A 27,548-nucleotide genomic window follows, 5' to 3' on the forward strand; every position below is an offset into this window, starting at 1 on the left:
GGAGGCTGGTACGGGATATGTCTCCATGCCTGCTTTACCAGGCAGTTCATAGGGTCCATGTTTCTGGTCCCCGTAGACACCCACTTCATGTGACTAGATGTGCACCGGATGCCCACCACCACCTCGAGGACTATGTGGATAAATTATGCCAGTCATTTAGCACCCACGGGATACCGGAGGAACTGGTTATGGACAACAGGATCCCGTTCACTAGTGAGAGGTTCCAATCTATGTGTGCCCAATGGGTTACGGCACATCCAGGTTGCTCTGTACCACCCGTCCTCGAAGTATTTGGCGGAGCAGGTGGCTTAAACATTCAAGCATAGCATGAGGAAGCAGAACACTGGCTCTCTGGAGACAAAGCTGGCAACGTTCCTATTCCATTATTGGACCATGCTTCATGTCACAACAGGGGTAGCACCAGTGGAGCTATTAATGGGCCGATGCCTCCAAATCCACCTGAGCCTGACATTTCCAAGTCTAGGTGGGAAAGTAGAGACAAAGCAGGACCTTCAAAAGAAGTACCACGTCCACCAGAAGCCTGGGAGAGGCTTTAACCAGGAGATGCTGTGCATATCTGTAATTTCGGGGACAGCACCCATTGGGCTCCTGGGGTTATGCCCTCGGCCTCAACCATAGATACGGAAGTATCAGCACTTACGGATGACGCCACAACCTGGGCAGGACCCTCCGTCGTTCACCATGAAAAATGTGATTGTGACTCGATACACACACCCCAACCTAGCCCCACCACTGGCAGAGGCGCAGATACACACATAGCAGCATCAGCTGGCTACTGGAGGGAAACTTACGAACTTGGGAGAAGGGGTGTAATAACACTCATGAGGCCCACAGGGAAGCTCTAATTGATCTCCCTGTGGGACTCATAGAATATGGGCTTCCCCGCTAGTGGATGGAGCCCGCCAAGCTTGGGGCTCGTTACCGGGCTATGTTAAAGCCGGCCAGGACAGTACTGTAGCGGCCATTTTCTATGTCAACATACGTTTATTCACCTACAAACCTTGGGTCCTCATACACTCCTTAGCTGGTACTAAGTGATTTTATATTTCATAGAATCTTATAAATAATGGCATAGTGGTATTGTCACTGGACGAGTAATCCAGAGACCCAGGATAATGTTCTGGGGACCTGGGTTTGAATCCCACCACGGCAGATGATGAAATTTGAATTCAGTAAAAGAAATCTGGAAATAGAAGTCCAATGATGACCATGAAACCATTGCTGATTGTCATTAAAACACATCTGGTTCACTAATGTCCTTTAGGGAAGGAAATCTGCCATTCTTGCCCGGTCTGGCCTACATGTGACTCCAGACCCACAACAATGTGGTTGGCTCTTAAAATGCCCTCTGAAATGACCTAACAAGACACCCGGTTCAAGGCTAATTTGGGATGGGCAATAAATGCTGGCGCAGCCAGCAGCGCCCAGATCCCATGACAGAATTTTAAAAATCTTCCAGTCTCTAACAAATGTTTTTTGGGATACTTTGTTCACTTTCAAATCTGCAGGTTTGAGGAACATCTGAGCAATGTCTTCATTGAGATCCAATGAAACAACTTGCTAGCCTGGTTTAAATGCATAGTTATCAACCTTTGACTCTGTAATTATGCACATAAAGGGACACCACAGTCATGTCATGAAATAACATTCACTAGGTAGCACAAGTACCTATGGCTGCAATCATGTGATTGACTGTGTCATGGACATGTGATCGCCTTTGCTCTGTATGCAATGTAGCTATGAGGAAGAAAAAACTTGCATTAATTTCCTTTCATGTACTTAAATCTTGCTAAAATTAATTAGAGCAAATAATGTTGAAAAGGGTGTTCCCAAAATTGAGAGAAATGGCCTGAGAATCTATTTTAGAGATGTTGGTTGAGGGATAATTGTTGGTCCAGAGACTTGAAGAACTGCCTTGCTCAAGTGAATGCAGCCATGAATCTGTGGAAAGATGTCTTAGTTTAACATCTGATTAAAAAGTCCTGAAACATGTGCTTGTTAGGTGAATTGGACATTCTGAATTCTCCCTCTGTGTACCCGAACAGGCGCTGGAGTGTGGCGTCTAGGGGATTTTCACAGTAATTTCATTGCAGTGTTAATGTAAGCCTACTTGTGACAATAATAAAGATTATTATTATTATAACAATGCAGCACTCCCTCAATGTTACATATAGGTGCCAGTTTGGATGATGTGCTCAAGACTCCAGTTTGGGGCTCTGCTTCAGAGGTGAAAGTGCAGCCACCGAGCAAAGAGGGCTAGACTAAGGAGTTCTTTGATTTGCTGAAAGTTTACTAGTGCTTAATTGTTTTTTTAAGATAATGAATTTGACCTTCAATGCGATAAACACTCCAAAAAGGACAGCACGGTCCAAATAGACATATAATTGCTTTCCCGGGAAGGAATGTTTTCCAAGAACACTTCAGTATCTTTTCCTTTCTTAGATGAACTTAATGCCAATAAAAAAAAATCTTTACTTCTGAATGATTTTATGCTTTACGAAATTCATTCTGCATGGGTGGCACGGTAGCACAGTGGTTAGCACTGTTGCTTCCCAGCGCCAGGGTCCCAGGTTTGATTCCCGCTTGGGTCACTGTCTGTGCGGAGTCTGCACGTTCTCCCCGTGTCTTCGTGGGTTTCCTCTGGAGCTCCGGTTTCCTCCCACAAGTCCCAAAAGACGTGCTTGTTAGATGAATTGGACATTCTGAATTCTCCCTCTGTGTCCCTGAACAGGCGCCGGAGTATGGCGACTAGGGGATTTTCACAGTAACTTCATTGTAAGCCTACTTGTGACAATAATAAAGATTATTATTATTATCAATTCTTATCTGTTTTGGAAATAGTTTCCAAGATATGGGGATTTAATATTGGTGCGCATTTTAAAACGTTGTAATAGTTAACTTTAATGCTTTTTCAGTTCAGCTGGTTTTGATTTTTTTAACTAAGAACTGCTGTTGATACTGTAACAGGAAACAGCATGAGAAAGGTTAACCAGTGGAGACTCATCAAAATGGGGTGTTTCAAAAATCCTTTTATTTCAATTTTGCATGTTAAACTCCCGCACACTTATAGACACCGGACGTTATCCAGGCAAATTCCCCCAAATGTGTCACAAACAGTGACTAAAACTGAACATAAATGACAAAAAAGATGAAGTTAATCCTAATATTTTGTAATTTCTTTCTGATAATCAGCCTTAATGAGGGTGTGCATGGGTAGGATGGCTAGGGCTGCCCCACCACCACCCGCATCGCCTCCCGATGGGTGGAACGAGGGCACAGTGGCTTGCACTGCTGCCTTACAGCTTCAGGGACCCGGGTTCAATTCCAGCCTCGGGTGACTGTCGCGTTTGCCATTGTCTGGACCATGCAGCTAAAACGCTCAGCCATGGTCCTCAGCGACTGAGCCATGCTTCAGAGTTCTCCTGTCATGGATTTGACCTCAAACTCAAGAATTTACATTACGACGCAACCCTTGCAGTGTTGGCCTGGGTGCCACACATTGTTTGCAACAACTCCTGTGACAGAAGGCTTTGGGACTCCTCCATTGCAGTTGCAGGAATGTCGCTGACAATCCCTCCTGGCACTCCAGGCTCTGCCTTTGTATCTCCAGCAGCTGAGAGACAAATGTGTCAAGAGGCACAGCACATGGCTGGGGCACATCTGAGTTCTGGTATTCAGCAGACCTCCGACTGTCCAATCCCTGGGACGTTCCTGCCTCCACCTGGTTCTCACCAGATAGTGACCCAGAAGCCTGTCTGCTAAGTCCGTCTCACAAGGTGTAAGTCTCTGAGATAGTAGATGGTGCTATGAGAACAGTGACACTTTATCCGTATTTTCCTCCGAGATCTCCTCCAAGGTGGTGTTGAGGGTGGGTGGTGGGGCACTGCTAGTGGATGATCCAGACTCTTAGGTTGATGTTCCTCCCCTGCAGGCCCCATGGCCCTCTCCTTGAATTGAATCAGGATCCTCAGTTCAGGCATCACAAGCCCCGTTTTTCTCCCTTACGGCGGTTGTGAGCGAGCTTCTGCAGGAATAAAAATGGTGGCTCAGGTGTCAATGAAACCTGCCATGTGTGGGCACCGCATGTAAGCTGGGAGGGGTTATGAATGTAGGTGCCAGGGGGTTTTCGGACGCTGGTGGGAGGTCAAGTGCTGGAGCCCTGCAAGGTGGCGGCATGTGGGATCGAGGTGACATTCCGGGGTGATGACATGATGGAGTGCGGAGAGGAGAAAGGGAGCACTTACCCTGGCTGATCGAAGTAGGTCATTGATCACAATAAACACCTGTCTTCTTGGTCAAGCTGCTGACACTGGCCAGTACTGCAAGGCGGGATTCGTCACCTTGCTGGAGGGTCACCTGCCAGAATGAAGGTATTTTATCAGCCGCCTCTCATCCACAGCATCCAGAAAATGGCTGAGGGGACTCTCCGAGAATTGAGGTGCAGATTTCCTCGTTATCATCCTCCTGGTTTGAATGCTAGTGGGAGATCTGCGAGGTGGCAGCATGTGGGATCGAGGTGACATGTCCGGCCCAATGGCTAGAGGTTGCTGCTCAAAATCCTTCAGAGAACCCTTCAGGCTCCGAGTCAACTGAAGTGAAGTTTGCAGCTTTGCTGCTGAACAAAAAACTTAAAAATGGGCAAGGAATAGGTGCAGATCAACATTGTTGTCATTAGACATGTCGACTCCGCATTGGAGCATGGTTAGCAGGTTCCGATGGGCCTACGAGGCGAGCGAGGGGGAGGGGGGGTTTGATGCTAGTAGATGTTTTTTCGAGACTAAATATAGGGGGGGGGTTTGGGAGGAGGGGAAGGGGTTCGATGTTAATAATGGATAGGGGCGGGTCAGGCTCATGGGGCAGGGCCCAGTGGTATGATGATGGGGGATAAGAAGGGTGGGGGGGTGAGAGACCCCCAGTTAGGATAGTCACGGGGAACGTGAGGGGGTTAGGAGGTCCGGTCAAGGGTGCTTGCGCATCTTAAAAGTTTGAAAGCCGATGTAGCAATGCTGCAGGAGATTCACTTGAGGGTGAAGGACCAGGTGAGACTTAAAAAGGTCTGGGTTAGTCAAGTGTTTCACTCTGGATTTGACGGAAGGGCTCGAGGGGTAGCGGTAATGGTCAGCAAAAGAGTACGCTTCCAGATGGAGAAGGTGGTGGCAGATCAGGGGGGTAGATGTGTGATTGTGACAGTGGCACTGGAGGGGAGATTAGTGGCGCTGTTAAGTGTATATGGTCCCAATTGGGACGATGTGGGATTCACAAAGAAGGTGTTTGGGGCCATCCCCGACTTGGACACACACAAACTGATAGTGGGGGGGGGACTGGAACTTGGTGCAGGAGCCAAGGTTGGACAGGTCACGGCCGCGCTCGCTGGTCCCATCAGGGGGGGCGAAGGCGTTGGCTGGGCTAATGGTGGAAATGGGAGGGGTGGACCCTTGGAGGTTTCTGCACCCGAGAGAACGGGAGTACTCATTTTTCTCAGCAGTCCATAAGGTATACTCGCCGATCGACTTTTTCGTGGTGGGGAAGGCTTTGCTGGCTGGGGTTAAGGGGTCGCAATACTCGGCAATTGCAGTGTCAGATCATGCTCCGCATTGGGTGGAGATGTACTGGAGAAAGGGGAAGTGCAGAGGCCAGGGTGAAAATTAGATGTGGGACTTTTGGGGGACCAAGGGTTCTGTGACAAAATTGAAAAGGTAATTGAAGAATATGTAGGTTTCAACTGTACGGGTGAGGTGTCGAAGGCAGTTGTCTGGGAGGCTTTAAAGGCGTTGGTGAGGTGATTTTGTTTAAGGCCAGGGTGGACAAAGAGGAGAGGTTGGAGCAGCAGAGGGTAATAGATGAGATGTTGGAGGTAGATAGGAGTTATGCAGAAGATGGGGACCCAACAAAGTTGGAAAAAAGAGGAAGGAACTACAGGCGAGCTTTGACCGACTATCTACCAGGAAGGCGGTGCGCCAACTGAGATGAGCAAGGGTGCAGTTTACGAACATGAAGATAAGGCCATGTTAGCAGGTCAGCTCCGGAGGGAGGCAGCGGTAAGGGAAATTGTTCAGGTGAGGGATAGGGCAGGGAAGTTGGTGGTGGCTCCGGATCTGATTAACAAGGTCTTTGAGGAATTTTATAAGAGGTTGTCCAGGTCAGAGCCACCTGGGGGAGACAGGGAAATGCAGGAATTTCTAGATGGGCCGGGTACCTACCACCCACCCTCAACACCACCTTGGAGGAGGTCTCGGAGGAAAATACGGATAAAGTGTCACTGTTCTCATAGCACCATCTACGATCTCAGATTTCTAGATTTCTCGGGTATGCCAGGGCTGGAGTACCCAAGGTTACGGGAGGGGGACAGGGCTACATTAGAAGGAGCGATAGTGGGGCAGGAGGTAAAGGATGCGATTGGGAGGATGCAGTCGGGGAAGGTGGCAGGGCCGGATGGATTTCCGGTGAAATATTATTAAAAATTCAAGGATAGGCTGGCACCCCGGATGGTGGGGATGTTTGAAGAGGCGATAGGGAAGGGGGTGTTGCCACAAACTTTGGGGCAGGCATTGATTTCCCTGTTGCAAAAAAAAGATAAGGATCCGACTGAGTGTGGGTCGTATAGGCCTATATCACTTCTGAATGTGGACACAAAAGTATTGGCGAAGGTACTGGCGGGTAGGCCGGAGGAGTGCCTCCCGAAGGTGATAGGTGAAGATCAGACAGGGTTCGTGGGAGGGAGGCAGCTCTTTTCAAACGTTAGAAGGGTATTGAACATCGTTAGGGCACCGGCGGAGGGGAAGGAAACAGGTGGTTGTGGCATTGGACGCTGAGAAGGCGTTTGACCGGGTAGAATAGGGGTACTTGATGGCAGTTCTGGAGCGGTTTGGGATTGGACCAAGATTTGTACACTGGGTAAAGCTATTATATAAGGAGCCGAGGGCGAGTGTCCGCACAAACAGCTCAAGATACTTTTCTCTCCACCGTGGGACTAGGCAGGGATGTCCTATGTCCCCCCTGCTGTTTGCACTCGCGATTGAGCCGTTGGCCATCGCATTTAGAAGTTATGGGGTATGGAAAGGAATAGTGGGGGGGGCGAATAGGGTGTCTTATATGCCGATGACTTGCTGTTATACGTGTCGGAACCGAGTGTGTCGATAGGGGGAATATTGGAGCTGCTTCGAGTGTTTGGGTCTTTCTCAGGGTACAAACTAAATCTAGACATGAGTGAGTATTTTATGGTGTCTCGGCCGGGGGTGGGGGCAGGGGTGGGGTAGATGCCATTCCACAGGACAGGGACTCACTTTAGGTACCTGGGGGTATAGGTTGCCCGGGAGTGGGGGGGGGCTCTGCAGGTACAACATTTCTGTTTGGTGGGGAGAGTGAAAGCTGATCTGGCAAGGTGGGATGGTCTCCCTCTGTCACTGGCGGGTCAGGTACAGGTGGTTAAAATGAATGTGTTGCCGCGATTTCTGTTTATTTTTCAATGCCTGCCGATTTTTCTGCCAAAGGCTTTTTTCAGAGAGATTGAGGGAAGGATTACGTCGTTCACATGGGAAGGGAAGGTGGCCAGAGTTAGAAAGGTGCTGCTACAGAGGGGAAGGCAGGCAGGGGGTTTGGGTCTTCCGAATCTGAGGTATTACTACTGGGCGGCGAATGTGGAGAAGGTGCGGAGCTGGGTCAGAGGGATTGATTCCCAGTGGGTCAGAATGGAGGAGAGTTTGTGCAGGGGGTCGGGATTGAAATCACTGGCAACAGCGCCGCTCCCGATGGCTCCGGGGAAATACTCAGGGAGTCCGGTAATAATAGCTTCATTGAGCATTTGGTGGCAGTTTCACCAACACTTCGGGTTGGGGGCAGGGTCAAGGGAAATGCCGATTCAGGGGAACCATTGATTTGAGCCAGGGAAGTGGGGTGGAAATTTTCGGAAATGGGAAAAAAAAAGGGGGTCAAGACGCTAAAAGATTTGTTTCTTAGGGGTCGGTTTGCATGATTGAAGGAGCTGGAATTGAAGTATGGGCTGGAGCAGGGGGAAATGTTTAGATACATGCAGGATCGAGATTTTGCCAGAAAGGAGATACAGAGCTTCCCAGTGGAGCCGGCCTCCACATTGCTGGAGGAGGTGTTGACGACAGGGATACTGGAGAAGGGGGTAGTGTCGGTGGTTTATGGAGCTATTTTGGAATAGGAAAAGGCACCACTGGAAGGGATCAAAGCAAAGTGGGAGGAAGAGTTGGGAGAGGATATGGAGGAGGGGTTCTGGTGTGAGGTGCTACAGAGAGTGAATGCCTCCACCTCGTGCGCGAGGTTGGAGCTGATGCAACTGAAGGTGGTATACAGAGCACATCTCACGAGGGCGAGGATGAGCAGATTCATTGAGGGAGTCATTGAGGGAGTGGAAGATGTGTGTGAATGTTGCGGGGGGGGGGGGGGGGGGGGCGCTAATCACATTCATATGTTTTGATCCTGTCCAAAGCTAGAGGCTTACTGGAAGGAATTTTTTCGGGTAATTTCTAAAGTCGTGCATGTGAGACTGGACCCGGGCCCCCAGGAGGCCATATTCGGGGTGTCGGACCAGCCAGGGTTGGAAACGGGTGCGGAGGCAGATGTTGTAGCCTTCGCCTCGTTGATCGCCCGAAGGCGGACCCTGATAGGTTGGAGAGCAACCTCCCCAGCGTGTGCCCTGGCATGGCGGGGGGATCTGTTGGAATTCTTGACTCTTGAGAAGGTAAGTTTGAACTGAGGGGAAGGATGGAGGGGTTCTACAATTCATGGGCATTATTCATTATGCACTTTCAAGAACTGGATAACATCGAACATTAGTTGGGGCGTGTGGGTGGGAGGGTTGGGAGGGGGACTGTGAGTGTTAATGGCGAATATGGGTGATTCCTAATTCCTTTTTGTCATTTGTTTGTGTGAACATGCGGGTAAATGTTTGGGGTTTGATGGGAGGATGGGATCGTTGTTATTGATATAGGGATTGACATATTTGTTACTGATTATTATGTACTGTTGGTGGGTGTAAATTTGGGAGAAAATGTGAAAAAGGAGGACAATAAAAAATATTTTTTTAAAAATAGACATGTTGGGCAAAATTCTCCCCAAACGGCGCGATGTCCGCCGACTGGCGCCCAAAACGGCACCAATCAGACGGGCATCGCGCTGCCCCAAAGGTGCGGAATGCTCCGCATCTTTGGGGGCCGAGCCCCAACATTGAGGGGCTAGGCTGACGCCGGAGGGATTTCCGCCCCGCCAGCTGGCGGAAACGGCCTTTGTTGCCCCGCCAGCTGGCGCGGAAATGACATATCGGGGCGGCGCCTGCGCGGGAGCGTCAGCGGCTGCTGACAGTTTCCCGCGCATGCGCAGTGGAGGGAGTCTCTTCCGCCTCCGCCATGGTGGAGACCGTGGCGGAGGCGGAAGGAAAAGTGTGCCCCCACGGCACAGGCCCGCCCGCGGATCGGTGGGCCCCGATCGCGGGCCAGGCCACCGTGGGGGCACCCCCCCGGGGCCAGATCGCCCCGCACCCCCCCTCCCCCCAGGACCCCGGAGCCTGCCCACGCCGCCTTGTCCCACCATTCAAAAGGTGGTTTAATCCACGCCGGCGGGACAGGCAATTTATCGGCGGGACTTCGGCCCTTCCGGGCCGGAGAATCCAGCGGGGGGGCCCGCCAACTGCCGCGGCCCAATTCCCGCCCCACCGAATATCCGGTACCGGAGACTTCGGCAACCGGCAGGGGCGGGATTCACGGCAGCCCCCGGCGATTCTCCAACCCGGCGGGGGGTCGGAGAATGATGCCCGTTGACTCCGGTGAATCTACAACCACTGGCCATCTCATTTACAAATGTGGCCGAATTGATGAGGGAACCATTGTGAAATTTGAAAAGGAGGAAGCTGAGATGGGAAAAGGATCCTTCAACTATGTCTGGGTCTTGTATAAGCTGAAGGCTGAATGTGAATGTGGTATTATCAAAGACATCTCTCTCTGGAAATATGAAACTTCAAAGTACTATATTACCATCATTGATGGCCCTGGACACAGGGGCTTTATCAAGAATATGGGCTGGATTCTCCATCCCGCCGTGCCACATTTCTGTTTCAGCAAGCCGGCGGGATGCTCCGTTATGCCGCTGGTCAATGTGGTTTCCCATTGTGGGGCATCGGGAAACCCCAGGGCTGCCAGCAAAACAGAGCATCCCGCCGGCGGAGAATCCAGCCCATGATTACAGGAACATCACAGGCTGACTGTGCTGTGCCGATTGTTGCTGCTGGTGTGGGTGCGTTTGAAGCTGGAAAATCAAAAAATGGACAAACTATAGAGCCCTTCTGTCCTACACCCTGGGTGTGAAGCAGCTCATTATTAGAATCAAGAAGCTGGACTCTGCTGAGCCACCATACAGCAAAACTATATGAGGAAATCACAAAGGAAGTCATCACTTACATCAAGAAGATGGGCTGCAGTTCAGCTACTGTGGCTTTGGTCCCCATCTCTGGTTGGAATGGTGACAATATGCTGGAAACCAGTTCAAATATGTCCTGGTTCAAAGGTTGGGAGGTTACTAAGAAAGAAGGCAAGATCATGGGACACACTGTTTTTGAGGCCCTGGACAGCATTCAACCTCCAGATCCACAAGAGCATTTCCGTTAAAGATATCCATCGGGGTAATGTCACCGGTAACATTACCCCGATGGATATCTTTAACGGAAATATTCTTCACATTGAAACCATGAAATCAATGTTGTCACCCGGTAAGAGGTCCTTATGGGCTTTGTGATGCACTTCCACAGATTTCACTTCAGTGATAATATTAGCAGGAGCAAATCGCACCACCATATCAGGTTTCTCAACACGACTCACTGGTACTGTACCAATACCACCAATCTTGTAGACATCCTGCAAGGGGAGACAAAGTGGTTTGTTTACAGGACATTCTGGAGGTTGAATGCTGTCCACCTATGAAAGCAGCTGCATTTGTTGCACAGGTTATTATCCTGAACCACCCTGGACAGTTTTGCGCTCGCTATGCCCCAGTACTTGATTGCCATACTGCCCACATTGCATGTAAGCTTAGTGAACTAAAGGAGAAGATTGATCATCGTTCTGGCAAGAAGTTGGAAGATTGTCCAAAATTCGTGAAGACTGGAGACGACTCCAACCAGCCCCGTGTGTGTGTGGAGAGCTTCTCTGAATAACCACCTCTTGGTCGTTTCGATGTCCATAACATGAGACAAACTGTGGCTGTAGATGTGATTAAGGATGTTACTAAGAAGGAATCTGTTGTCAAAACGACCAAAGCTGCAAGTAAAATATTAAAGAAGTAAATATCTCCATTGGCCACTCTGATCCAGCAAGCCCAGTTGAGATTGACACCACCAGCCAAATGTGTGTATTGATGAGGGACTGGATATTGATTAATAGGCATCGAAAGAAAATCAGAAGGAAAGGATGAGGAATGGTGGAATCTGATGTATTTGTAAACACCCTTTTCACTTTAGGTGATAACTGTTTTGGTTGTGTAACAACTTAAACTAATAAATGTGCAAAACTTGTTGACTAAAAAAAACACCAAAAAAAATCCCACGGAAATGTTCTACCCATCTGTGAATGTAATGAAAAGGAAGGGATGTTTGTTCACCGCTGATGGCAAAATCCATGACAGAGCATGATGAAAATTGCCACATATATTGCCCCTTGGCTTGGAGCCAAAAGAAGGCATGAGACAAAAATTGACTGGAATTGGCTGTAACATCATGCTGACACTGAACTGTGAAGGTATATGAAGAACGTGAAGAACTGCTCATTGCAGACGGTATAATTCAGCCGTTGCTTGTCAAAGGAACTGCACCAAAGGTTGACTCTAGACCTTCAGGAGAATAAGAATGAAAAAATAAACAAATTTGTGCAAAGAAAATGTGACCTAGGACATTTTGGGCAAAAATTGCCCTTGGAATTTTGTAGATACCATATTAGGAAAATAGGTAAAATTGAGTGATTTGGTTTGGTGGAGAATATCAAGGCAGTTAGCTCAGTTGGCTAGATGGCTGGTTTGTGATGTGGAGCAATGCCAACAGGGCGGGTTCAATTCCTGTACCAGCTGAGGCAATTCATGAAGGCCCTCCTTCTCAACCTTGCCCCTCTCCTGAGGTGTGGTGACCCTCAGATTCACACGGATGATCCCAGGAATGGTAGGCCTAACATACGATGAACGTCTGAGGATCCTGGGATTATATTCATTGGAGTTTAGGAGGTTGAGGGGAGATCTAATAGAAACTTACAAGATAATGAATGGCTTACATAGGGTGGACATAGGGAAGTTGTTTCCATTAGCAGGGGAGACTAGGACCCGGGGGCACAGCCTTAGAATAAAAAGGAGTCACTTTAGAACAGAGATGAGGAGAAATTTCTTCAGCCAGAGAGTGGTGGGTCTGTGGAATTCATTGCCACAGAGGGCAGTGGAGGCCGGGACGTTGAGTGTCTTTAAGACAGAAGTTGATAAATTCTTGATTGCTCAAGGAATTAAGGGCAATGGAGAGAGAGAGCGGGTAAATGGAGTTGAAATCAGCCATGATTGAATGGTGGAGTGGACTCGATGGGCCGAATGGCCTTACTTCTGCTCCTATGTCTTATGGTCTTAAATCACCACCAGTCAGCTCTCTCAAAGGTTAGAACAGCCTATGATCTTCTGGGACCCGTGGCAAAATTTACATTTGAAGTGTAAGGAACAGAAGGTGCCATCCAGTTTATTCCCCATAACCTAAATCTGACCTTTCTAAATGCTGACTTGTTATTCTGTGGCAACTGAAGTCAAGCTTCCCTTCCCAGAACTGTCCTGACTTAATGTAAGCTGAGAAAGATCAGTGAAAATGCAGTTAGTCATGTGCCATGCAGCATCTCAGGGAGTAATCCAGCACCCTTCACAACAACTAGTCATGGGGATAATTGTAAACAATAGACTTGCTTGGTACAGTATAAACTGAATGTACAATAAACAAGATAGTCAAATACATATTGTGCTTTATTTTTCACATCAGTAGCTGTTACTCACTTTAAAAGGAAAAACAGGACATCTTAACTATTACCCCATGTATTCTTTAGCATCACAATTCAGAATAAACATAAGTTAATCAGGGCTTCTGGAGAGATTGTCGCAGGAGAAAAGTGTGTAGTTTCAATCTTAACACATTTTACCAGACAGTAAACAATTATTATCATCATACTGCAGTTTACGTTGTCTCTTATGAATAAGCAGATGTTTGGGACCATTGTGTATTCAAACAAAACAATTGTGTTCTCAAAGACCTACAAACTGACAGGGAACAAGCTTTTGAAAGCCTTCACTGGATATGAAAATGGAAGATCCTGCTCTAGCAGCAGGTTTTTCATATCACAGGATGCGCTTCTGATTTTATGGTTCTAGTTCTTCTCTTTGGAAAACAGAACGTGAAATGGTCGTCACTGCCCGCTGTCATTGCAGATTGGTTTGGTTTGATGTAAAAGCACACTCAATATATTCGATACTCAATCAAAATGTCACATTATCAGTAGTCAATAACATAACACATGTCAAAGCTATTTCGCTTCATATTTGGAAACATTAAAAATGCGGGGGGCTTTCTAATACACCTATGAAATCCTTATTTCTCACTTTTTCCTGAAGAATATGTATCTCCTGCAGTTGAGAATTGTGTGTGCATGAAACTTGTTCCCTGGCTTCTGCTGAAAACTATAGCAGGGCTTCTAACTGCGCAGCCGTTTCCGGTTGAACTTTTGTAGATTGTCTTGTAACTTAATTTTCAGTAAGCTAAAAACCACACAGTAATTGGGAATTTTAAAGAACAGAATTAGAGCTTTAATTTCTCGAGGCTTTCCCCATTTTGCTCACTAAACCACACACAACTGACCACACCACATACATGCCTCTATCCTTTTGTTTTTCTAAAATGTGCTTGATCTCATTTTTACTGTAACAAGTTGTATTATACAGCACCTTTAATATAATAAAACTTCCCAAGCACTACATAACAGCATTATCCTGCAAGTCACACCGAGTCATTTAAGGAGATACCAGGGCAAACTTTGGTCAAAGGTTAATGGAAAAAGGAGAGGGGGGAAGAGGTTTAGGGCAGGAATTCCAGGACAGAGGCCTTTTGCAGCTGAAGGCATGATTCCCAATGGTGGAGTGATTAAGATTGGGGGATGCTCAAGAGACCAAAATTGGAGGAGCGCAGCTGTCTGGGACAGTTGAAGGGCTAGAGGAGATTGCAGAGATAGGAAGGGGATGAGGCCATGAAGGAATTTTAAAACCAATGGGAATGTTAAAATCGAGGCGTTATTTGACCAGGAGCCAGTGTTGGTCAACAAGCACAGAGGTGATCGGTAAATAATTAAAAAAAAAAAAATTTCCAAGTAAGATTGTTGGATTTGATTTATTGTCACGTGTACCGAGGTACAATGAAAAGTATTGTTCTGAATCATACAATTTACAGTGCAGAAGGAGGCCATTCGACCCATCGACTGCACCGGGCCTTGGAAAGAGCACCCTCCACCCTATCCCAGTAACCCTATCCAACCTCTTTGGACACCAAGGGCAATTTAGCATGGCCAATCCACCTAACCTGCACATCTTAGGACTGTGGGAGGAAACCGGAGCACCCGGAGGAAACCCACGCAGACACGGGGAGAACATGCAGACTCCGCACGGACAGTGACGCAAGCCGGGAATCGAACCAGGGACCCTGGAGCTGTGAAACAACTGTGCTAACCACTGTGACACCGTGCTGCCCTTTTTCTAGGTTACAAAGTGACCTCAAACACAACACAGAGATAAGCAGGAGCAAGGCCATGACGGAATCAAAAATAAGGAGGAGAATTTTTTTTAAACTAATCTCTTGCTGAACCAAGAGTCAATGTAAGTTAGCAAGTACAATGTCCATAGACATTGTACTTGCTCACAGTCCAGACAGATCGTTCCATCATGAAAAATCAAAGGACATGCATAAATACACAACGTAAATACATAGACAAAAGGTGAAGCATACAGAGTGTAGTACGACTCAGTAGAGAAGATGTGTGAAGAGATCAGTTCAGTCCATAAGAGGGTCATTCAGGAATCAATTTAGGGGCAATTAACATAGTCATTCCACCTACCTTGTACATCTTTGGGCTGTGGGGGGTGAGACCCATGCAGACACTGGGAGAATGTGCAAACGTCACACGGACAGTGACCTGGGGCCGGAATTGATCCCGGGCCCAGGCGCCATGAGGCAGCATTGCCAACCACTGTGCCACCATGCCGCCCAGGTAAATGGATTATTTTGAGGTTTGGACAGGAGGACCACAGCTTTGGATGACCTAAAGTGCATAGAGGCACAACATGGGAGACCAGCCAGGGGTACATTGGAATAGTCAAGTTAAGACGTAACAAAGACTTGGATGAGGACTTCAGCAACAAATGAGGTGAGGCAAGGACAGTCAGTTGGTGCTGCAGAGGTGTGAATAGTCTTGCTTTCTTGATAACTTGCTAAACACCTCTCAGCCATTTGGGTGATAAAGTTTTATTTCACTTCTCTTCTTACTCCTAACTTCCTCATTTTTATTTTGTGTCCCCTGGTATTTCAACTCTTCACCACAGTGAACAATTTGCCTAAATCAACAATTCCCCTCCCCGACTTCCTGGCACAACAACACAGCTGAGTGGAAATTGCCTCACACATCAAAATACACTGAGTCTGGCAAATAATGGAGGAGGCTTGATGACTTATTCCTCCTATTTCTTATGAGCTAGTTATTTAAATAATAATAACTGTGTATAAATATACAGCTATCAATCACAGCTTATCTTAGAAGGTATGGGTAGTGATAATAATATTGAAGATGGGCCAGTGTATCATTTGTATTTGCACAGAAATATTGCCTAAACGGTTGCAAGTACACGAGCATCTTTCATCTCACTGGCATTATTCATGGAGAAATAAAAGATACAATAAAGACAATGTTAATTAAACCATTCATTTTGAAAATAACTCCACAGCTTTTTGATGCAACATTTATTTTAATGACAATGTTTATTTGATTTTGGACACAAGTCTGTCATCTGTGTGGTCTGGAGTCCAGATTATCACAAGTCAACAATGTGCAGCTAGTGAATTTAAAACTGTTTGATGAGAAGATGATCCTTAGACTGTGGAGAATAGGCTCAGCAGGAGCTGGACTCGAGTTAAAAAGAGGTGTGTACATCAGGGCAGTTTGGACACCTTACACTTCATTTTCTGCTGAGATCAATGTGTCTGTCAAGTGATCAGTTTAGTCTCTGCTAAGAACTTAAAAAATAGCAGCAGGGTTAGACTGTTCAGTCCCTCAAGCATGCTCTGCCATTTAATAAGATAATGCCAGGGGCGCGATCTACTGCCGGCGTTGTGCCGAAAGGTGGCGCAACCAGTAAATGCTGGGAGATCCTTCTTCCAGGATCTACCCGGTTCGCCACTCCTTGCAAGATCTGACGCAATCTTGTGAGACTTCACGATCTGAATCCTGCCCATTGTGGGATCACTATTTTGCAAATCTGCATATTAGAGTGAGACAGCATTGTGATCTGACCGCTTCATCTCAGAGACCTCAAGCGAGCACCGTTCAGTGCTGGCCCCCACAAACGGGGACCAGACAGAGCTGCATTTGTGGACGTCTCCCAGGGGATCATACGCCATCTGTGTAGGCACCCTGGCACTGCTGGTGCCATCTGGGCACCTTGGCAGTGCCAGCCTGGCACCCTGGCAGTGCCACTTGGGTACCAGCCTGGCGCTGCCAAGGTGCCCAGGTGGCACTGCCAGGCTGATAGGGGCACTGGCAAGTTGGCAATGCAAAGGTACAGGCTGGAATTTTTCTCACAGCAGGGATCGGGGCCGGGGGTGCTGCGCGTGTGGGGTGCGGGTGTCCGAGGACCCCTTAATGGTGAGCTAGGGCCTTGCGGGGGGAGGGGGGGGGTGGGGGAGTTGGGGATCGCATTAGTGGGTTGAGAGATTAGGGCGCCATTTAAAAATGGTGTCCCGATCTCATCCTGCACTGAGGAGTTCCGACGAGCGGAGCTCCTCAGTGCAGGAAGCGGGACTAAGTGCAGCCTCGGTGGGGGGTTCCCTGCTGAGGCCCCAATTGGAACAGAATCCTGAAAGATAGCATGGTGTTTCTTGGCGCTGTGAGCGCCAGGAGACACGCGGCTAAACACGCTCGTCACGGGACGCTGTTCCAATTTGGTTAGATTGTGCCCCAGATCTTTGACTTCATCTCCACTTTCCTGCTCATCCATATATCTTTTTGAGTGCCTTGGAGTTCAAACATTTTTAGGTCTCAACTTTGAATATATTCTTTTTTTTTAATTTAGAGTACCCAATTCATTTTTTTTCCAATTAAGGGGCAATTTAGCATGGACACCTACCCTGCACATCTTTAGGTTGTGGGGGCAAAACCCACGCAAACACGGGGCGAATGTGCAAACTCCACACGGACAGTGACCCAGAACTGGGATCAAACCTGGGACCTCAGCGCTGTGACGCAGCAACACTAACAACTGCGCCACCGTGCTGCCCAACTTTGAATATATTCATCAGCTGATCATTCACAGCGTGGTGGAGAAGCAAATCTGTAAGATTCTCAACCCTCTGATAGAAAAATATTTCCGCATCTCACTCCAAAATGACCTTCGCCTAAGACTATGCACCCTAGTTCTAGATTCACCAGCCAGGGGATACTGCCTCTACCAAATTGGATAACCTCACGTTATACTCTATTTGCCATTTAATGCTCACTCATTAACATATCCCTTTTTAGCCTTTCCCTTCGTACTGCACAAGTTGTCAGCTATGGTTCCATGGCAGCACTCTTGCTTCTGATTCAGTACCTTGTGGTTTAAAGTCCCATTATATTGTCTGAGCACAAAATCTAGGATAACCTGGAGGACCAGGGCAGCACTGAGGTACCATCTTTTGAGTGAGATGTTTGACCAGTAACCCCATTGCCTCTCAGATGAATGTCAAAACTTCCTTGGCACTGTTTCAAAGAAGAGCAGAGGACATCTATCCGATATCCTGGATAATATTTACACATCAACCACCAACACTAAAACAAATTTGCTGACCATTCTCATATTGTCATTTATAGATGCTCGCTGTGTGGAGATTGGCTGCTGCATTTCTTTTTTTAAATTTAGAGTACCCAGTTCTTTTTTTTCCAATTAAGGGGCAATGTGGCATGGCAAGTCCATCTACCCTGCACATCTTTTTGGGTTGTGGGGATGAGACCCCCGCAGACACAGGGAGAATGTGCAAACTCCACATGGACAGTGACCCGGGGCCAGGATCGAACCCAGGTCCTCGGCGCCGTGAGACAGCAATGCTAACCACTGCGCCACCGTACCGCCCTTGCTGCGGAATTTCTACAATACAACATCGACTGCACTTCCAAAGTATTTTGTTTGCTGTAAAGCATTTTGGGATATTCTAGGGTTGCGAAAGATGCTATATAAATGCAAGTTCTTCCTTTACTTGAAATATCTGCCGGACTTGTGTGCTGAAGCTTACAGCACCACCTGAGTCCCTCACTCGCAGGTTATGTTATGATGCTGTGACAAGAAAACAATTAATTGCTGTAGAAAGAATAAAGAATGGGGACTGAGAAATGTATTATAATGTATTATATTGAGAAATGGGAGCAAATGGAAAGAAATTCCAGAAATGAAAACAATCACCGAGAGATGCTACTCCAAGCTCCTTGCTCTTATTCTTAAAAGCCAAAGTTCTCAAATTGCAGTTGCAGGGACTTGTTTGTATATCCTTCAAAGCCTTGTGTGTTATATGGGTGTAACTGGGGACTCGGGTGGGATCCATGCTCATGTCAGTCTGGCTTAGCACTTCTTCAGTCACTTCTCATCGTCCCAAATCAAGGAGGAGTAAAAAGGGAGAAAGAACAGAAGTGAAAACAAGAGCGAAGCATCCATTTGAAAAAATGTTAGCAGTACTAATATTGGTAACTGTGGGAGAAGTTATATGAATGTTTCAGTAGGGTTACCTCTGAGATCATTTTTAGTGGGATACTGCCGAACAACATAGAGAGCCACTGATGTAACCGCAACTATCCTTATATGGGGCTGGTTTAGCACAGTGGGCTAAACAGCTGGCTTGTAATGCAGAACAATGCCAGCAGCGCGGGTTCAATTCCCATACTGGCCTCCCCGAACCGGCATTAGAATGTGACGACTAGGGGCTATTCACAGTAACATCATTGAAGCCTACTTGTGACAATAAGCTATTATTATTATGATGTACAAAGCAGGAGTCCATTTCCAAGAGAGAATATTTTGGTTGTCAAGTTGAAGTCCTTTTGAAGATGATAAAGGTGTGGGAGGGGGCGAAAGATCCTTTTAGAGTGGAATTGATCAACTCTACCAGTGAATCCCCAAAGGGTTCTTGAATGAGAGATATCCCATTGTACATAGGATCAGAGGGAGGGGGACAAGGATGAGAGGGAGGGGGACAAGAAGAGAAAAATCATAATTTGAATGGAGCAGAGAAAGAACCTCTTATATATGTTGGTGGGGGAAGAACCTTTTGACAGAGAAAAGAGACAGATGACTTGTTGAGTGGGAGGGTGTAAAAGAGAAGTGTCGAGTTAAGGTATCTCTAGCTCTTTTGCAGGCTGGGGGAGGGGAATATCTGCTGCAAGGCTTGCTGACCCCATGATGTCAAAAGGCAGAAGCTTCCAACTCTTCATGGAACAGACCATGGGAGATCTGCTAATATATATTCTTGCGTGGTGCAGATTTATTTTATTCCCATCATACATTTGAAACTGTCATGCCCTCGTCAAGAAATACACACATAAAATTTCATCTATCTTGTTTTTGAAACTTGTTTGGCAATTTATTCAACTAACAAGTTATTCCCACTGCCCATGATGCTTACTGTTGCTCAGTATTTGCTCATGTAAGGTATCTCTTGTTACTGAAGCTGGAAGGTAGGTGTTTGTTTTTACTGTACCGTGGTTACTGCATTTCATTTAGCATGAAGCCACGTCACTCGCCAGTAGTGCTGCCTGCTTGCAGCAGTCTGAGGCAATGGATACACAGACCAATGGATTTATTTTGATTTCTCTTTAATTTCAATTTGCAAAATAGCCAATTTTCTGCAACCAGAACAAAATTGAGCTGCTTGAAGTATCTGAATAAAATTGCATATTCACTAAAGTTCAATTCGAATGTTCCAAAGACCAGTTTTCATTTCTTTCAAAAAGATGTTCACAAAAAATGTCTTTAATGGTGGGATGTTTCTAATAGTACTTGCCAGATAAAGGAATGAAGGTCAAATTACAGGGCAATTTTATTGCGTTTTACCTTAATTATATTATGACGCATTTAAAAGGTACCTGTTACCAAAATAAACTCCTACTTTGAGCCACTGTTACGCATGAGAGCACTGAATAATGACAGGAATTTAGTGGTGAACCAGTACTAAGACACTGCTGTTCGAACAAGAAGCAACTGCCTTAAGTAACAGTGTAAAATTGAATATGCTTTTTCCCTCTAGAAACATAATTTGATATGTTGTGATGTATGTGATGCACCATATACTACCTACCACCCACAACCTTACCTTGACCTTTGACGAGCGGAGCAGATGAAAGTTCTGCAGTCCTGCCATATCCAGTCATGAATGGTAGTAGACAATTAAACAGCTAACAGGAGAAGGAGGAGGAAGCTCCACAAACATCCCCTTCCTGAATGATGGCATATTGTATTGCGTCAGTGCGAAGAACAAGGTTGAAGCATTTGTAGACATCTTCAGCCAAAAGTGTTGAGGGGATGATCCATCTCAGTCTTCTGCTGAAGCTGGCAGAATCATAGGTGCCAGCCAATTCTATTCACTCAAGGTGACATCAAAGAACAGCTCAGCACATTGGATATAACAAGGACTATGGCCCTGACAACACTGATTGTATTGCTGAAGACTTGAGCTTCAGAACCAGTTGTACCCTTTTAGCTCAGTGGGCTAATTTGTAATGTAGAACAAGGCCAGCAACGCGGATTCAATTCCCGTACCGGCCTCCCCGAACAGGCGCCGGAATGTGGCGACTAGCGGCTTTTCACAACAACTTCATACTTGTGCCAATAAAAGATTATTATTATTACCCCTAGCCAAACAATTCCATTATGATATTGGCATCTACCCAAAAATGTAGAAAATTCCCTGACCGCAAAACACAGGACAAATCCAATCCAGCCAATTCCATCAGTCTATTCTTAATTATCAACCAAGTGATAGAACATAGAACATTACAGCGCAGTACAGGCCCTTCGGCCCTCAATGTTGCGCCAACCTGTGAAACCACTCTAAAGCCCATCTACACTATTCCCTTATCGTCCATATGTCTATCCAATGACCATTTGAATGCCCTTAGTGTTGGCGAGTCCACTACCTGCAGCAGTAGTGAACTCACCAACATTGAGGGCATTTAAAAGTTTATTGGATAAGCATATGGATGATAATGGCATAGTGTAGGTTAGATGGCTTTTGTTTCGGTGCAACATCGTGGGCCGAAGGGCCTGTACTGCGCTGTATCGTTCTTTGTTCTATGTTGCAGGCAGGGCATTCCACGCCCTTACTACTCTCTGAGTAAAGAACCTAGCTCTGACATCTGTCCTATATCTATCTCCCCTTAATTTAAAGCTATGTCCCCTCATGCTAGACATCACCAGCCGAGGAAAAAGGCTCTCACTGTCCACCCTATCCAATCCTCTGATCATCTTGTATGCCTCAATTAAGTCACCTCTTAACCTTCTTCTCTCTAACGAAAACAGCCTCAAGTCCCTCAGCCTTTCCTCATATGATCGTCCCTCCATAACAGGCAACATTCTGGTAAATCTCCTCTGCGCCCTTTCCAATGCTTACACATCCTTCCTATAATGCGGCGACCAGAATTGCATGCAATACTCCAAATGCGGCCGCACCAGAGTTTTGTACAGCTGCAACATGACCTCATGGCTCCGAAATGCAATCCCTCTACCAATAAAAGCTAACACACCATACGCCTTCTTAGTGATATAGGTACAAAACGGGACGAGGTCCTACAAGCTGAATTTAGGGAGCTAGGAGTTAAACTAAAAAGTAGGACCTCAAAGGTAGTAATCTCAGGATTGCTACCAGTGCCACGAGCTAGTCAGAGTAGGAATGTCAGGATAGAGAGGATTAATGCGTGGCTCGAGAGATGGTGCAAGAGGGAGGGATTCAAATTCCTGGGACACTGGAACCGGTTCTGGGGGAGGTGGGACCAGTACAAACCGGATGGTCTGCACCTGGGCAGGACTGGAACCGATGTCCTAGGGGGGGGGGGGTTCTAGAGCTTTGGGGAGAGTTTAAACTAATGTGGCAGGGGGATGGGAACCGATGCAGGAAGTTGGAAGGTAGTAAAACAGGGACAGAAATAAAAGGCAGTAAGGGGGAAAGTGTAAGGCAGAGAAGCCAAAGTCAAAAATCAAAAAGGGCGACAGTACAAGGTACAGTGACTGAGGGGAGCTCAGTGAATAGGACCAGGAATACTAAAAGAAATAAAACAGGAAGTGAAAACATTAATGGTAAGCGACGCGGCAGGTTGTTACATGAAGATATGGGTTCAACGACAAGGAAAATTAGGAGAAAGGTTAAGAGGAAATATAACTTAGGAGAGGTTACTGATCGAGGTGTTAAGATTCAGAACAGAGGTACAAAAGCCAACATAAGTGTACTTTACCTGAATGCTCGTAGTATTCGGAATAAGGTAAATGAGTTGATGGCGCAAATCATCGTGAATGACTATGATTTAGTGGCCATTACTGAAACATGGTTAAAGGATGGTCACGACTGGGAGTTAAATATCCGAGGGTATCAAACTTTTCGGAAGGACAGAGTGGATGGTAAGGGAGGTGGTGTAGCTCTGTTATTTAAGGATGACATCCGGGCAACAGTAAGGGATGACATCGGTGCTATGGAGGATAAGGTTGAATCCATTTGGGTGGAAATCAGGAATAATAAGGCGAAAAAGTCACTGATAGGATTAATCTATAGGCCACCAAATAGTAACATTATGGTGGGACAGGCAATAAACAAAGAAATAACAGATGCATGTAGAAATGGTACAGCAGTTATCATGGGGGATTTTAATCTACATGTTGATTGGTTTAACCAGGTCGGTCAAGGCAGCCTTGAGGAGGAGTTTATAGAATGTATCCGCAATAGTTTCCTAGAACAGTATGTAATGGAACCTACGAGGGAACAAGCGGTCCTAGATCTGGTCCTGTGTAATGAGACAGGGTTGATTCAGGATCTCATAGTTAGGGATCCTCTTGGAAGGAGCGATCACAATATGGTGGAATTTAAAATACAGATGGAGGGTGAGAAGGTAAAATCAAGCACTAGTGTTTTGTGCTTAAACAAAGGAGATTACAATGGGATGAGAGAAGAACTAGCTAAGGTAGACTGGGAGCAAAGACTTTATAGTGAAACAGTTGAGGAACAGTGGAGAACCTTCCAAGTGATTTTTCACAGTGCTCAGCAAAGGTTTATACCAACAAAAAGGAAGGACGGTAAAAAGAGGGAAAATCGACCGTGGATATCTAAGGAAATAAGGGAGAGTATCAAATTGAAGGAAAAAACATACAAAGTAGCAAAGATCAGTGGGAGACTAGAGGACTGGGAAATCTTTAGGGGGCAACAGAAAGCTACTAAAAAAGCTATAAAGAAGAGTAAGATAGATTATGAGAGTAAACTTGCTCAGAATATAAAAACAGATAGTAAAAGTTTCTACAAATACATAAAACAAAAAAGAGTGGCTAAGGTAAATATTGGTCCTTTAGAGGATGAGAAGGGAGATTTAATAATGGGAGATGAGGAAATGGCTGAGGAACTGAACAGGTTTTTTGGGTCGGTCTTCACAGTGGAAGACACAAATAACATGCCAGTGACTGATGGAAATGAGGCTATGACAGGTGAGGACCTCGAGAGGATTGTTATCACCAAGGAGGTAGTGATGGGCAAGCTAATGGGGCTGAAGGTAGACAAGTCTCCTGGACCTAATGGAATGCATCCCAGAGTGCTAAAAAAGATGGCTAGGAAAATTGCAAATGCACTAGTGATAATTTACCAAAATTCACTAGACTCTGGGGTGGTCCCGGCGGACTGGAAATTAGCAAACGTGACACCACTGTTTAAAAAAGGAGGTACGCAGAAAGCGGATAATTATAGGCCAGTGAGCTTAACTTCGGTAGTAGGGAAGATGCTGGAATCTATCATCAAGGAAGAAATAGCGAGGCATCTGGGTGGAAATTGTCCCATTGGGCAGACGCAACATGGGTTCATAAAGGGCAGGGCGTGCCTAACTAATTTAGTGGAATTTTTTGAGGACATTAACAGTGCAGTAGATAACGGGGAGCCAATGGATGTGGTATATCTGGATTTCCAGAAAGCCTTTGACAAGGTGCCACACAAAAGGTTGTTGCATAAGATAAAGATGCATGGCATGAAGGGGAAAGTAGTAGCATGGATAGAGGATTGGTTAATTAATAGAAAGCAAAGAGTGGGGATAAATGGGTGTTTCTCTGGTTGGCAATCAGTAGCTAGTGGTGTCCCTCAGGCATCAGTATTGGGCCCACAACTGTTCACAATTTACATAGATGATTTGGAGTTGGGGACCAAGGGCAATGTGTCCAAGTTTGCAGACGACACTACGATAAGTGGTAAAGCAAACAGTGCAGAGGATACTGGAGGTCTGCAGAGGGATTTGGACAGGCTAAGTGAATGGGCTAGGGTCTGGCAGATGGAATACAATGTTGACAAATGTGAGGTTATCCATTTTGGTAGGAATAACAGCAAAAGGGATTATTATTTAAATGATAAAATATTAAAACATGCTGCTGTGCAGAGAGACCTGGGTGTGCTAGTGCATGAGTCGCAGAAAGTTGGTTTTCAGGTGCAACAGGTGATTAAGAAGGTAAATGGAATTTTGTCCTTCATTGCTAGAGGGATGGAGTTTAAGACTAGGGAGGTTCTGCTGCAATTGTATAAGGTGTTAGTGAGGCCACACCTGGAGTATTGTGTTCTGTTTTGGTCTCCTGACTTGAGAAAGGACGTACTGGCACTGGAGGGTGTGCAGAGGAGATTCACTAGGTTAATCCCAGAGCCTAAGGGGTTGGTTTACGAGGAGAGGTTGAGTAGACTGGGACTGTACTCTTTGGAATTTAGAAGGATGAGGGGGGGATCTTATAGAAACATATAAGATTATGAAGGGAATAGATAGGATAGATGCGGGCAGGTTGTTTCCACTGGCGGGTGAAAGCAGAACTAGGGGGCATAGCCTCAAAATAAGGGGAAGTAGATTTAGGACTGAGTTTAGGAGGAACTTCTTCACCCAAAGGGTTGTGAATCTTTGGAATTCCTTGCCGAGTGAAGCAGTAGAGGCTCCTTCATTAAATGTTTATAAGATAAAGATAGATCGTTTTTTGAAGAATAAAGGGATTAAGGGTTATGGTGTTCGGGCCGGAAAGGGGAGCTGAGTCCACAAAAGATCAGCCATGATCTCATTGAATGGTGGAGCAGGCTCGAGGGGCCAGATGGCCTACTCCTGCTCCTAGCTCTTATGTTCTTATGTTCTTAACAACCCTCTCAACCTGGGTGGCAACTTTCAGGGATCTATGTATATGGACACCGGGATCTCTCTGCTCATCCACACTACCAAGAATCTTACCATTAGCCCAGTACTCTGTCTTCCTATTATTCCTTCCAAAATGAATCACCTCACACTTTTCTGCATTAAACTCCATTTGTCACCTCTCAGCCCAGTGCTGCAGCTTATCTATGTCCCTCTGTAACTTGTAACATCCTTCCGCACTGTCCACAACTCCACTGACTTTAGTGTCATCTGCAAATTTACTCACCCATCCTTCTACGCCCTCCTCCAGGTCATTTATAAAAATGACAAACAGCAGTGGCCCCAAAACAGATCCTTGTGGTACACCTCTAGTAACTGGACTCCAGTCTGAACATTTTCCATCAACCACCACCCTTTGTCTTCTTCCAGCTAGCCAATTTCTGATCCAAACTGCTAAATCACCCTGAATCCCATGCCTCCGTATTTTCTGCAGTAGCCTACCGTGGGGAACCTTATCAAACGCTTTACTGAAATCCATATACACCACATCAACTGCTTTACCCTCATCCACCTGTTTGGTCACCTTCTCAAAGAACTCAATAAGGTTTTTGAGGCACGACCTACCCTTCACAAAACCGTGTTGACTATCTCTAATCAAATTATTCTTTTCCAGATGATTATACATCCTATCTCTTATAAACCTTTCCAAGATTTTGCCCACAACAGAAGTAAGGCTCACTGGTCTATAGTTACCGGGGTTGTCTCTACTCCCCTTGTTGAACAAAGGGACAACATTTGCAATCCTCCAGTCTTCTGGCACTATTCCTGGAGACAAAGATGACTTAAAAATTAAAGCCAAAGGCTCAGCAATCTCCTCCCTAGCTTCCCAGAGAATCCTAGGATAAATTCCATCTGGCCCAGGGGACTTATCTATTTTCACACTTTCCAGAACACCTGTTCCTTATGAACCTCAAGCCCTTCTAGTCTAGTGGCCTGAATCTCAGTATTCTCCTCGACAACATTGTTGTTTTCCTGTGTGAATACTGACGAAAAATATTCATTTAGCACCTCTCCTATCTCCTCGGACTCCACGCACAACTTCCCACTACTGTCCTTGACTGGCCATACTCTTACCCTAGTCATTCTTTTATTCCTGACATATCTATAGAAAGCTTTAGGGTTATCCTTGATCCTACCTGCCAAAGACTTCTCATGTCCCCTCCTGGCTCTTCTTAGCTCTCTCTTTAGGTTCTTCCTAGCTAACTTGTAACTCTCCAGTGCCCTAACTGAACCTTCATGTCTCATCTTTCAACATGTCTCATCTTTACATAAGCCTCCTTCTTCCTCTTGACAAGTGTTTTGACTGCTTTAGTAAACCACGGTTCCCTTGCTCGACCACTTCCTCCCTGCCTGATAAGTACATACTTATTAAGGACACGCAGTAGCTGTTCCTTGAACAAGCTCCACATTTCCATTGTGCCCGTCCCCTGCAGTTTTCCTCTCCATCCGATGCATCCTAAGTCTTGCCTTATCGCATCATAATTGCCTTTCCCCCAGATATAACTCTTGCCCTGCCATATATACCTATCCCTTTCCATCACTAAAGTAAACGTAATCGAATTGTGGTCACTATCACCAATGTGCTCATCTACCTCCAGATCTAACACGGGTTACTGGGTTATGGGGATAGGGTGGAAGTGTTGAATACCTGTCCTGGTTCATTACCCTGTACCAAATCCAATATGGCCTCGCCTCTCATTGGCCTATCTACATATTGTGTCAGGAAACCCTCCTGCACACATTGGACAAAAATGGACCCATCTAAAGTACTCGAACTATAGCGTTTCCAGTCAATATTTGGAAAGTTAAAGTCCCCCATAACAACTA

At 46.1% G+C, this 27,548-nt stretch overlaps 1 protein-coding gene and 1 pseudogene across 4 annotated transcripts in view; both read left to right on the plus strand.

The window, feature by feature from the left end:
- The window catches only part of pde4d (phosphodiesterase 4D, cAMP-specific), a 1,019,730-nt gene that overhangs the window by 879,817 nt on the left and 112,365 nt on the right, over nt 1-27,548 (plus strand). The window lies entirely within an intron of this gene.
- Nucleotides 4,656-10,646, plus strand: LOC140408219 (elongation factor 1-alpha 1 pseudogene; annotated as a pseudogene).

Source organism: Scyliorhinus torazame, chromosome 3, assembly GCF_047496885.1.
Source record: "Scyliorhinus torazame isolate Kashiwa2021f chromosome 3, sScyTor2.1, whole genome shotgun sequence".
NCBI classification, from domain to species: domain Eukaryota; kingdom Metazoa; phylum Chordata; class Chondrichthyes; order Carcharhiniformes; family Scyliorhinidae; genus Scyliorhinus; species Scyliorhinus torazame.